Raw genomic sequence first — 13848 nt, 5'->3', positions numbered from 1 at the left:
CCCTCAAAGACTAAATCAATCAGCAGTGCTTTAAAACAATGTCTGTGCAGATTAATAGCAGCTTGGAAAAGTTTCTTTTGTAAGTCTCACTGTACCCCAGTACCACAGAAACCAGAGAGAGGAAAAAAGTCCCCCAAGACATTTTTTCTACGCTCCCACACGCCTAAGTTTTCTTCTACCACATATTGTGCTTTTTCCAGAGCCAGACCAGTTCTAAATGAAGGAACACAGAAGCCTTGCAGGGCTCAGCCGATTTTCATGGGCAAAAACCGGGGAAGAAATGTCACACCTTGATTATTATAGGGTTGTTTTTACTCAACAAAACAGTATGTATTGCCATGGTGTAGCAATCTTCTTGACAATTGTCTGCTTACCCTAAATTTTACTCCAGATGACTAGTATTGGCTACTTACAAGCAGACGTGGCTGGAGGAGCCACCTTCAACCCAAAGATCTGAGCAGTGCTGGAGGAAGTGCCCTGGATTCTCCATGCAGAGAATGCATAGCAGGCAGCAAACCCTGCAGCCCGACACACTGCAGGACAGACGAGGCGAGGAATGCTGCAGAACAACGCGGTGCTCAAGCACACACTTCTCTATCACAAAACACCCGTTCTAGAGGTCATGTTGGTTTGTGTAACTGGGGAAACTAAACTCTCAGGCAGACCCTTTGTGACGGTCACCCTGGAACAAATGGCAAAGCCGACCTTCCAGGCTGTGTGGGCCCACCCTCCCTAAAGCTCAACATTTTTGGATGTTTACGACACCCACTACTGTGCTGATGGGTAGATTTCACATGTTACCAGCACAAAACTTGGGTCAGTGAAGCTCTGAAATGAGTCAAGGGCTTGTGGCAGCAACAGGCCTTCACCAGCCCTTCCCACAACTCAAGCCGCCATGTCAGCCCCGTGGGGCCTCAGTCCCTGTAGCCGCGACACCACAGCCCAGCCTGACCTGGCCATGGGCCTCATGGAGCCAGGTCCCAGTGCAGGCCCAGGTCCCAGCCTGGCCTCAGCCATTCCAAGGGAGGTACCAGATGTGCAGGGCTGGGGCTGCCCTGGTGCCCCCAGAGACTCTGCTCCGTGCTGGGGCAGTGGGACAGGCCAGGCTCACCCCTGTCACCCCTCCATGGGGAGCCCCGACTGCTATACCCTGACAAAATTCATCCTTGAGATGATTCAGAGAAACTCTGATGGGGTCCAGAGCAACAAACCACAAAAAACAAATGAAAGACATTTTATAAGGCACATCTTGGTTACTTCAAGCACTCTAGCCTGCCACGCTGCCACGGGTGTGATGGAAAGCAGCTGAGAAGCAAGGAGCAGAAGATGCCTCAGGAACAGCATGTCTTCAGCAGGGTTACTGGGCTCAGCTCTGGTCATGTCAGCTCAAAGAAGAGAAAAAAGGCAGAAAAAAAGACATCTTAATAAAACAGATGACTAAGAGCATTGAAAGGGTCTCTTTTTTCATAAAGAGACACTAGAAAGATTGAATCAGCTTTATTCAATGCCTCTCCAAATACTAAGGGCAGAAAACAGGACACAAAATAGTAACAACTAATCTAGAAAGATAGGTTAGACCTTGTCTGTTCCCACTCTTATAAAATAGGAATGTTCAAAAAACTCAAGCGATCTTTTTTTGGACTGGAAAGCTAATTTTCGGAAGCAAAGATTGTAGTAGAATTTGTAATATAATTAACATTTAAATTCATAAGCATAATACAAAGAACAACACAATAAAAGAATAAATATTGAGGTAAGCAGTAAAAAGCTCTAGAATGGAGGTAAGGGGAAGAAAACCATCCCTACTCATTTCAGTCAGCTATTTCTGTAATTAGTTTGGCTAATACTGCAGGCAAAACCTTGTGAAATGTAGCAGAAAAAACTACGAATTTCAAAGTATGCTTGCAAACTGAATTATATTCTGAGCATTTTACACAATGATAATCATAGCCAATAAAGATATTAATTAAACCAAAGTAGTTCTGCCTCATGGACTTTCTGAGACACTCAGGTAATTACTGAAGACTCAAAGGAAACAATGTGATCCGCTTTGCAGAACTGTACTTCACAACGAAGCTGAAATTTCCTAACATTTACCAATAGTCAATTTACTGGCTGTGATGGTACCAAACCAAGATGTGATGTCCATCAGCAGATCACACATCACTGCTCTTAGACTTCAATGGCAAATGCAGTTTGAGCAGAAGGGAGAAGAATCACAAAATCTAGTGTAAAAGTTAGGCATGTGAGTGAAATATTACAAATGGACCACTGAGCCCTGTTTACCTTACAGAGTTGGCTCTTTGATATGCATGATCATCATCAGGAGTGTATGAGTTCACAGGCTGGTCCTCCTAGTTGCATCTACCACCCCTGGAATCTTTAATGGACCTGGAGAGGTCATTTAGTGTCTTTGACAACAGGAAGGCAGGATCACATTTGTCTTATGGATTTATGGTGACTGGATGGACATTAAATGCTCAATTCTGTGTACAATTAGACAGGACTTTCCCTACCAATTTAACCTAATCTTTCCTGCAGCAAGCTGTCTCTTGTCATATCTCCACTGCATGTGGAGAAGAGTTTGCTTCTCACCACTCTGCAGAAACCAATTACACAGGTTAATTAACAAGGATTGTTACGACATCTCTCATCAGTTTTTGCTTCCCTAGACCACAACATTCCAGTTCTTTCACTGTTTTCCTAAAGATTATGTTTCCTAGATCTCTGACCACCTTTGGCTACTCATCTCCTACTCAACTAGTAAGACTGCTGGAATTTTGGTGTCCAGAATCCCAGACAGTACTGATACCAGATACAAACCCCAAAATCACAACTACCAAGTGATGCCATCACACATCTGCTATAATCCTGTTATGCATCCCCAAATGAAATTTTTGATTTTACTCAACTTTAGCATGTTATATTCTGTCAAAGTCTTCATGCTGAAAAATAAATTTCCTAAGGAAACTACTCAGCACAATTCCTCAAAGAAATATTTTGTGCTCTTCCTTTAGTTCACTGTTTTTGAATAAATATTTGAGTGATATAAGAACAACCACAATTAATAAGGTTTGGAGAAAATCTCCAAGTTTACTAACAGATCCACAAGGCTTTCTCAGGTGCCTGGAAGCTGGAAGACTTTCAGAATCAATCAGTTGACAGGTTTCCCAGCCTTTTAATCCTTGAAGATGAGATCCTTTAAGCACAGAAAATACTGTGTACATCCAAGCATTACACAACTAAACAGTAATAATCAGAAGCGGCCCACAGGGCAATTTTTTCTTTTCAGGTACAGAAACAAATATAATTGCAGTTATTATGAACCCGTCTACTTTACTAATTCTTGTAAAGTTTGTACTCCCATGCCACAACCTATTAAAGCAGTTAATCCAATACTGGTTACAGCGCAAGAATAACGCAGGTTTCTATATGGCACAGAAGGACATAGCAGGACATAAATTATTTCATCCCGTGCCAATAACTAAGCGAGGGTGTCATGCTAGTCCAATCTCCTGCACGCACTACAGTCACGTTGCAAAAAAGAGAAAAAAACAATCCCAACCTTGCATCAGTGACACAGTGTACTGTCAGCTTCCTGCTAAGAAGGGGGCACAAGTTTCCTTGTCTCAGCCCCCCGGCTCCCTCGGCGGCTGCCCGAGGCCGCCCCGGGGGCTGCACCTGCCCGCTCCTGGCCCGTGTCTGTGCCCGTCCCGGCTGTCCCTGCAGAGAGGGGAGCCCCGCAGGGATGCAGCCCCGGGCAGCCCGCCCGGCCCCCCGTCCCCGGGACCCCTCTGACCTGCAGGCGGCCGCTCTCCGTCCCTCCGCGGCCGCGGTGCCCCCCCTGCCGCCGGCCGCTCCCGCCGCCGTGCCGCGCTCTGCCCCGCGCCCGCTCCACGCGGCAGCCTCGGCCCCGCGGAGCCGCCCCGCCGGCAGCGCCGCCCCCGCCCGCCCCGCGCCCTGGCACGGCCCCGCTGGCCCGCGGCCCGCTCCAGTGTCGCCCCCGTCCCGCACGGCCCCGGCTCGGACGGGCTTTCCCCGCTCCGGAACAGCAGCCCGACCCCCGGCTGCATTGGGGATCAGCAAGCTGGTGGATACCAGAGGGACAGGCCGGTGGGTTGAAGTAGTTTGGTAATATACTCCTGCCCATCGTTCAGTATTTCTTCTCCAGGTGAGGGACATAATGACTTCTGAGTCTTGGCCTCAGAGATTGCTGTGTCCAGGAGACAGACTATTGGGAACACTGTGTTTAGACAACAAGCATATGATTTTCATGTGTAAGAAGGTTTTACTAAAAGCAGGAGCTGATGTTCCTCGCCACCTTCACAAAAACTTTGAGAATCCTCACACTTGAAAGAGATATGCAAGCCTGCTTGGCTCAGGTGAAGCAGCATTTAAGACCTCTGGGGCCATTCCCTAATTATTTATTTACAGGTGATTGATGTTCCCCTTGTCTGTTCCTGCACATGCATGAAAGCTCTTGGAGAAACATCAGAGCTGTGTCATATAAGCCTTGCCCTTCTGTGACAGAATGCATATGGAGAAAAACATTAAGTAACTAACACAGAAGTGTTTTCATCGGACTAGGTGCCTGGCTAACATGGGTCTGAGGCTGATAGGCGCAAAGGGGAGTGCTGTTCCCTAGCTCTCTGTGAATAAAGCACACCTACAGTAGAAACCAGTGTGGTTTATGGATGCCAGCAGTCGCAAGCAGAGGCTTCTTGCTCTCACACTAAAAGCCCTTATCCCCTCTGCCACTGCCATTTTCAGGGTCTGGGGCCAACTTGTTATCTTGATGCTTTTCCAAGAGTGGTTTATTTGTACTGTGGGCACACCAGTATCCATGATCAATTCATCTATTTTGTGGTAAGAGACCTCATCCTCTCTCTTCCCCCAGATGTTTCCTGCTTGCCTTATACCCACGCCTGTGTAAAACCTTGTGTTTGCAAAGTTCATTCAGCCAAAAGACAAGTCTGGCTTCAAATGTAGCCCCAATATGCTTTAACAGGAAGCCTCTTTTGAGGATCACCAAAGAGCAGCAGATTTTTGTGAATGAACAAGGTAGGAAGTGTCTGTATTGCCCATCACACACAAAGTTTAGCCAAACACCTCCACACTTGACAGAAAGGGTTTTCACCTTTCAGTTAAGTGCAAATAAGACAGAAATTTTAAAAATCAACCCTGGCGTTGTCTTCCTTCCCCATACAGCAAAGGATTAAAAGATGCTTTTCTTTCTAAATTGTATCCCAGAAAGGCACTGTTTGGGGACATCTGAAAGGAACATCTGTGATAGTTTCCTATCCTTCCTCTGACCACATGTTTGGGAAACTGAACAGCTCAGCCATGAACAAATGTATCTCTTATTTTATAATGATGCAGTTTGATTGCTGTTGTGAATTCATTCATATATGTGTGTATATATATCTGTCTGAAGACACACACATATGTGTATTTTCTGTATAGTTTTTTCCCACTTTAAAAAAGAGCCTCTAGAAGAGAAATGTTTAAGAAATTCTGCAAGTGAACTGCCATGGAGTAGAAAATACCTACTTTAGGTAAAAAAGTTCATGAAAAATCTTAATATCTATACCATGGGCAGAGTACATAACAGCAAATGTCAACTCTAAGAGGCTTTAAATCTGATAGAATCAATTTTTTTTTTTTAATGTAGCACCTCTGGGCCGTTGTTTATACAATGATGATATTTCTGTTCATAGCATGAAAAATTTCCCACCATTCATGGCCAATGTATTCTGGCTCCTTAAGCATGAATAATTTACAAACTTTGATGATACTCTAACCAATTTATCTCCTATGAATGACTTTAGAAACATTATAACACTATATTTATAAATTTTGCCTTTAACTGAATCTATAGATAAGTCTGAAAAATTACATTAATAAAGCAGTGGTCTTGTGAGTTAAATCTACCAGTGATCTCCCAGGCTTCACCAAAAAAAACCCAAAAACTTTTGTTTAATTTACACCCAAAAAATGGGATAGAAGTATAAGTCTTGTTAGCCCTTATCCTGGTCATGGTAGAAGAGATAATGCACAAAGTGGACGTGAACACAGCCCCCAGTAGATCATCGTGTTGCTACCATGTTTATTCATCTATTAAAATTTTTCTACTATCAAATTATTAAAATGGTGATTTTTTAGCTTTTTACATGTTAGTAGCACTTGATGTTATTTCCTAAATAATGAGTCTGAAGAGGAGAAAAAAATGTTCTTATGTAAAGCATAAAACAGTATGGTGCCCAGTGAGGGCATGCAGAAATTAAATGAAATGAAAAGGCAGTCTAAAATCTAAGCACAAATTGCATCCAAATTAGTCATTTTGAGGTCTCTACTACATTCCTATCTAGCTTCAGGCAATCAAAAATTGTGTCATCCTCCTCCCACGCTGTGAAAGTTCTCGATGTCTTTCTTTGTCTCAGGATTCTGTGGTTTCAAATTAAGTTTCTGCTTATTTTACAATCAAGTTGCATTAGCCAAGGCTATGTAGACAGAAAACTGTTTCCTTGTGGAAACTCAGGAGGAGCACTGATATTACCTAAATATATTGAAGACTGAAATTTTATTGACTAGCATTAAGAAAAACACCTTTCAAAACCTCTACACCTACTATTCTTCTATGTCTATTTTCCTCCTCCTGAAACAGGCATCACATTCTGTAGCCTTTGTTCTTCCTTGCTGAGGAAGAATTTTAATTTTTCCATTTTCTTTCCCTCAGTGAATTCTTAAAGGATAGAATAGACAGGAACATGGCTGCGCTGTGTCAACGAAAAAGTTTGGAAAATATAAAATGCACATCAATAAACATTTCATTATTAAGTAGACCTGCTGCTGTAATGACTTGCATACTCAAGTACTGCACAAGTACTCAGAAGTTCCTTACTCTAAAGTGGCTTTACTGAGAAGAATTCCATGGTGTGCATATTGGTGTTTGCATACATGGTGCATATTGGATAGTGTTTGCAGAACATTGTCCTGAGGATGTGAGTCATGGAAGTAGCATGACTCAGCACTGGAGAAACCATGCAAAAGTCAATTTTCCCAAGCTCCAATTAACCAGACACAAATTCTCCTTTTTTCCTCCTAGCTGCAACACTGAGGAAAAGCCCTCTCCCATGTCCTTCAGTGAGGGACAAATGGAGCAGATGAAGTGGTGGGGCATAAAAGACTGATCACAAACCAGCATGTTTTAAATTTGTATACTGTTCTGCATTATGGTTCAAAAAATGCACATATTTAAATAATTTCCAATCAATAGAGTTCAGGTCATGTAGTTTGATTGAGTTACATCAACTTCGGTATTTCGCACTAGTGATCACATGCAAAATAGTGACATTTCTACATATTGTAGACAGCCAAACTGATATTCCTTATCTATGACCATGAGATTAACTCAGCTGATGAGAGGATGATGCTAATAATACCAGCCTTTCAGGTTCAATCCTAGTATGGGCTGTTTGCTTAAGAGGGGGACTTGATAATTCTTTTGGATTCCTTCCAATTCTAAATATTCTGTGCTTTGAAATTAAAAATATTTTTTTTCTAGCTTCAAACATGATTTTTGCTCTCAGGCTTGTCTGGCCTGAAGTTTCAGTGAAATTCTGTGCCTATTTTTACTTTTATCCACCCTTAAAATCAGCCACTAAATAGTAGGAAGTCAGCCAGGAACCAATAAGCTCAGAGATAATTGTAGACTCTGAGCCAGCTCAATTTACGCCTGTGTATGACAGATAATTCTCATGGGATCAAGCCCACTCTGGTAAATAACAAAAATTCTTTACACCTCAGCAGACATCCCATACATAATAAGTGTGCTTATGGTTCTGATAATTGTATGTTTGCCTGTGAATGGCAAAATTTAGTAAGAGATTAGGCTGTGTTTAGGACAGCAGGGTGTCACCTCACACCCTAATGAGGTTGCATTCTAGATAACGTCAAGATTTACAAAGGTGTTACAAATGAGTGTTTTAAAGCTGCTTAAAGAATCATTGGCAAAGGAATCAGCAAAACCAGATTTAATATAAAAGCAGCAGCAAAACAAGGGGGACAGATGCACCACCTCAGTAGGAAATGTTGATAAACACAGGTTCTACAGTCATCACCCCACTTAGAATTTATGCTTTAGAGAACTAGCAATGCAAGACATTTACTTAATTATGTTGTCAGCAACCACATCACACTCTCAAACCATCTCCACAAGAGCAGGTTGTATTTTAAGAGACAGAAATTCAACCACCTTATGGCAAACCAATGTTTCTGTATTTTCCATCACTTCTCCAATAAACATACTTTGCTTTACCATCGTGGCATAGTCAAGATTCTGAAATGAATTCTGGATTGTTACGGTGAGCAGAGACTGGAGCTGTAAAAGAGAAATTAAAGCTAATGCATGAGAAGAAACAACTGGAAAATAGTAGCTGGAGCCCAGGATCTCCAAAACGGAAGTTTCCACAATCCCTGTCATTTAAGCCATTGCTTAAAATAAGCATGGTTGAAAAACTGTATTTCCAAAGTTTAAGTGACAGCTCTTTACAGCTTAGTGATGCTAATGTAGGCACTCCAGGCTAGAGATACAAACACTTAAATTGGCTTTAGGAGCCCTGTCTCTTTGTGTAAACACTGAGCAGAAACTACTCCATGAACATTTAAACTAGGGCTTTATACAAGTCTGGAATGAAATTACATCATGTCAATAGCTCTAATGAATGAAATAGGTCTTTACAAAAGGGGTAGTGCATTTGATTTTCAGTTACAGAACATTAAGACAGAAGACAGGAGTATTTAAACTGCATAGAAACTTCTAAACTTGGAAAATAGGCATTTCTTGGACTTCTAAGATTTCAGATAAATATTACAGATTTCTATCTATTCAAAAAAATAAAAATAAGAGCCTCCCCATTTTTCACTGCACAATGCTATATTAGTTCAATAGGCACTTTGGCACCTTCAGACTTTTTTTTTTCATCCTTGAACTAATAGAGGGCAGGCTAGATACTAGGTTTGATATGGATTAGATGTTAGGAAGAAAAACTACTGTGTGAGGATAGTGAGACACTGGAACAGGTTGCCCAGAAAAGTTGTGGATGGCCCACTCCTGGAAGGGTTCCAGGCCAGGTTGGTTTTAGTGACTCAGTCTGATGGAAAGTCTCTCTGTCCATGGCAGGAGGGTTGGACCAAGATGATTCAGGTCCCTTTCAATTCAAACCATCAAACCATTCTATGATTTTCAGAGTGCCACACTGAGTGTGACTCAAGATACAGAATCTGTTTCCACTATATCATTTTCATTTAGTTGGATTGTACAGAAAGTTCACCTGGATAAAATCATTCTCATTTGCCACGAGAAAAAAAAAAAAAAAAAAAAAAAAAGGATGAAAGTAGGATAAATCACAGTTAAAAGGCTACATGTAGCAGACTCTAGCACTCTTGTGCCCTGTGTGTGGGAATTTGCTAATTCAACAGCTGTCCTGTAACTCAGGTATCTTGTAAACCACATCATAAGCTATTTTCTTCTCTTGTGAATTAATATAATCCATATTGATCAACACAGAACTGAATTTAGAAGTGCTGTAGGCAAAAGTTGTTTCAAATATATTTGCACTGGCTAACACTCAAAACTTTTTCTGTGATGAGATCATTATCTTACAACAGCTTGATAACATGCAGCTCCAAAATCTGATTTTGACCTTGTGAGTTATGTAATAATCATTGTGGGAAGCACCTCTGTGGAGAAGTACTTCATTTTAGCAGTGGTTTCATCGCTATTGCTTTGGATAGAACAGGAACAAGATGAAAATCCAGTCCTGCCTCAAAACGCTGCCCTGCCAACTGCTCCCAACACTTATGCCTGGTGACTTCTGCACAAAAAGGAAACAGACATCAGGTAAGCCTAGGATTTCAGATCTAGCCCATTCAAGAACTGAAACAATAAACAGCCTTTAGGTGGTAATGTACATTAGAATTGTGTTTAAATATCAGTTCCTTTTCGCTGTTCATTAATAGATGATTCTCAATATGGAAAAGCTGTAACTTTAATAATTCCTGGCTTGCTATTGTTACTGCCAGCAGGAGACCAGATGCACAGGAAGGCAGCAGCTGATTGGGCAATTCCTGTAAGAGTCTGCTCAAGAGATGAACTTTGAAGCCTGAGTACAATGTCATTTTATAAATGGTTCCTGATGAAGAAAGAGATCACAGTGCAAAAACAATGATCGAGAGTAGCAAGTAATAAGCAAAAACGACATGGAAATTTCATGGAAATTTTTTTTTCCAGAGGAAAAACTGAATGATTGTCAATGCAATTAGAAAATACTGAAGGACTCCAAGGTGCAGAAGTTTCCCAAAAAATGTCACCGGCCAGCTAAGTGAGAAAATATGTTTCTTAGCTGGCTCCAGCCCATGTGGTAGAGGTGCAGTAGAGGCACCAGACAGTAGAACAACCTATGCTGAGGATTGCCACCTCACAGGAAATGAAATTCTGGGGTCATTGGAGAGCTGACAGCAGGTTTTAGAAGCAACTGGTCAACCTCAGAGCTGCTGAGTTACCTGCATCACTCCTCTCCAGACATCCATGGCTTGGAAGTGGCAGAGCTGCTGCCCTGGTTACTGACCCACACGAAAGAAGTGGTCAGGTGGTGGAGGTAAAGACGTTGTGCCTAATGCTAATCCTCTACCACTGCAGACAAGAGGAGACGTACAGCTAACTTTCCATGCTTTATTTCACAGTAAATTGTTGTGTGCTGTTATAGTATTAAGGTTTCTAATCAAGGTGGTTTTTTAATGGATTTGATCCAAGTCATGGGAATTCTCAGTACTCTAATAGAGTAAGGGAGTTTCAGGATAATACTCGAGTGTTCAATATCAATAGAAAGAAGTGTGAGCTCCTGACACAATGGCCTTGCATGCAGGGTGACAGGAGAACATTCTGTCACTGCCCTCATTCTGAGAAAGAGCTCCTAATAGAGTTAAAAAGATAATAAATCAACATGCAAGTACATCTGTGAACCACTCTTTCAAAATGGAACTGCTTTTTTGCAGAATTAGAGTCAAGCTAGATGAAGGATTGAGCTTCAAGGGAAAGGAATTACCAGATGTAAGTGAAGCTAAAGAAAAAAGGCATAATGCAGACAGCGTACAACATGGTTCATATTTCAGAGCTTCATAAAAGGTAGAACCCAAAAGCAGCACCAGGATCAAAAAAATCTAAGAACCAACTCAACAGAAATGTCCATAAAAAACAGTGAAAGGAAACTGATAGAGCAATTACTTTGGTTTTTGTCTCCTCTAATATAAAGAAAAGGTGGGGACATATGATGAGAAGTAGCAGTGAAGTATAAGTTATGCAATATTGCTGGAACAAAGCAGCCTCTCTCCCACTGGATCTTCTAGCATATCATAGAATAATTAAAAATAAAATGTATTTCATGTTAGAGGATGGCTTAAAGCAGTGATCACCACCATCTTCTACACTCATAACTGTACCAAACATCTATTAGAGACATGAAGGTAGATAAAGATTTCTGCTTACAAAATTCTTCATTCACAAAAAGATCAAGATTATCCACCTTATTAAGCATGAGATACTAAGGGAAAAAAGATGAAGAGAATTTAGTCACAGTTTGAACTTACTGACTATAGGGTTATCCTTCAAGTTGAATTATCATAGAGACGTGGAAGGGGAAATAAAAACCTCTGTTATGATAACCTGTAGGTTGCTTCTGCAGTGATGCAGAATTCCATTTAGACTCTTGAATGCACCAGTGATATTTCAGATGTTTGCAAAGAGTATAACCCAAGTTCCAAGGATCAAAAAATATCCTCACATCCTTAAATGACTTCATCTGTTCCCATTAAACATGGGTGGAACATCTGGTAGAAGTGGAAAGTACTCCAAATCTTTTAAAAGTCAGGGTTTAAATTTGTGAGAAATAATACTCATTTACAAGGGATCACATACTTTTCAGCAGACAAAAAGTCAGTGATGGGGGGCTGGAACCTTGTGTCCAAAAACATCGAGAGTAGAATAATGGCAAGTTTCTGTATATGCGAGGAAGGCACAGTGAGGGCACATAGAACTTCAGAGAGCAGAAAACACTATAAAAAGCTTCTCTACTCTATATTCTTCTATACTGAGAAACAGTCAAAAGATTAATCCTGAAGGAGGGAATGACTTCTAAATTATGCCATGTCTGACTCATTCCAGCTACTTGCCATATACCTCTGATAAATCAAACTTTTCTAGTAAGTGTCTTTGAAAAAAACAAAATCGTCAAGCTCAACTGACACAGAGCAAAAATTGTTGAAAACCAAAAATTAGAAAACTACAAAAGTTCATTGATTATTATGGAGATCCTCCATTTTTTTTTTCATATATTTACTTACTGAATACAGAACTAACAGATACATGGAGCACAGAATTCAGAGTGACTGCTAGGATGTTTGTGAATTCACAAGATGCCTAAATATGCATTGAAATAACACCACAATGATGGAAAGTGAACAGCAGTCAGTTTTTTAAATTCAGCTGCCGATCTAGTGAGAGTAACTTCATCCCTGACTTAGGATGACTTCTAAGAATGCCTCTTCGTTGAGTGGATTTTCAGGAACACTGGACAAGGCTTTCAGCTGACCAAATCAGATCTGTTGCCTGAGTGGCGGTACTCTGTCTCCTCTAAAGTCCAGGAAGCAAGTGGAAACATTCAAACCATTTTGAGCTGGATCTCATCAGTCTGAGTCCAACCACAGGCTAAGCCTATAATCAAATGCTGAACCTGACTTGGCCAATGATCGTGGCTGCACGTGTCCTATGACACATGTCAGATGCACTCTATAGAGATTCCTGAATGTATCAGAAAAATAAAATGTTTGAAAAATAAATTTCTGCTAATTACCAAAACAGCTAGTGAAAGTCAATTAAACGTCAACCATTACTGTTAATACTTAAAAAAATGATAGCCTGAGGTAAGCTGAAGTCATGGAAGTCAATGAACCATAAGCAGGGGGAAAAAATATCATTAAGTCGTAGTCCCCATCCTAAATAGCTTCTTCTGGATGTTTCCCTAATTTACTCTTTAAGGTGTCAAACAATGAAGAAGTCCCATTTTATCAAGACAATATCTTATCAAGTTTATTTATCAATATTTTCTTCTTGTCCTTTTTTTTTCATTTTGCGTTATTCCCACTATTATCTTATTCTCTTTTGACTTCAAAGAAGATCATCTTCAATATTTTTTCAGTTCCCCAGTTTTAAATGTAACAGTTCCATTTGCCATGTCCCTTTGCAAATATCAAGCAAATACTTCTTGTTTGCATTTCAAGAGCAACTTTTTTGTCATGTTATTTAAGAATTCATAATATTTCAGTTTTTATCATGACCTATGTACCACTGTCACTAAAGATACAGAAGCCAAAGTGAGTTAAGGCAAAGTCAGACATCACAAAGTATTGCACCTGAACTATAGCCTAGTCAATACTAGAAAATTATTCTTGATGTAGAGATAGCTTTTACATGGATGAAAATCAGTGATAGAACTGCAATAGGTATCCTTAGGGCTAGGATTTCAGAAAAGGGGATCCTTTTCCCTATCAGTAATGTTTAAACAGAAGTCCATCTTTCCTCTTCCTCCATCATTTGGTTCTTGGAGGAGGTCTCTTCTGTGTATATTATTTTCCTGGTTTTGCCTTTGTTCGGTTATTTTTCAAAAATGTGTAAGTTGTGAGCAAATGAGAAAACAATGTTAAGCATCATTACATTGCTACTTAAGTAAACTGTCTGGTTCATGTTATAGCCTTCCACAGAAAAGCTTTATAATTACTAAAGTAGAATAGAAA

General features: G+C 40.6%; 1 protein-coding gene across 1 annotated transcript in view; it reads right to left on the bottom strand.

Moving 5' to 3' along the window:
* Nucleotides 1–3845, bottom strand: part of COL21A1 (collagen type XXI alpha 1 chain) — a 90786-nt gene extending 86941 nt beyond the window's left edge. Inside the window, exon 1 of the mRNA XM_063153406.1 lies at nucleotides 3800–3845. The gene's annotated coding sequence lies outside the window, so the exon portion shown is untranslated. The remainder of the gene's footprint in view (nucleotides 1–3799) is intronic.
* Between the last annotated feature and the right edge of the window lie 10003 nt (nucleotides 3846–13848).

The sequence above is a fragment of the Melospiza melodia genome, chromosome 3 (genome assembly GCF_035770615.1).
Source record: "Melospiza melodia melodia isolate bMelMel2 chromosome 3, bMelMel2.pri, whole genome shotgun sequence".
In the NCBI taxonomy this organism is placed as follows: Eukaryota; Metazoa; Chordata; class Aves; order Passeriformes; family Passerellidae; genus Melospiza; species Melospiza melodia.
The sequence above is the reverse complement of the archived record's forward strand: the minus strand, read 5'-3'. Positions and strand labels throughout refer to the sequence as shown.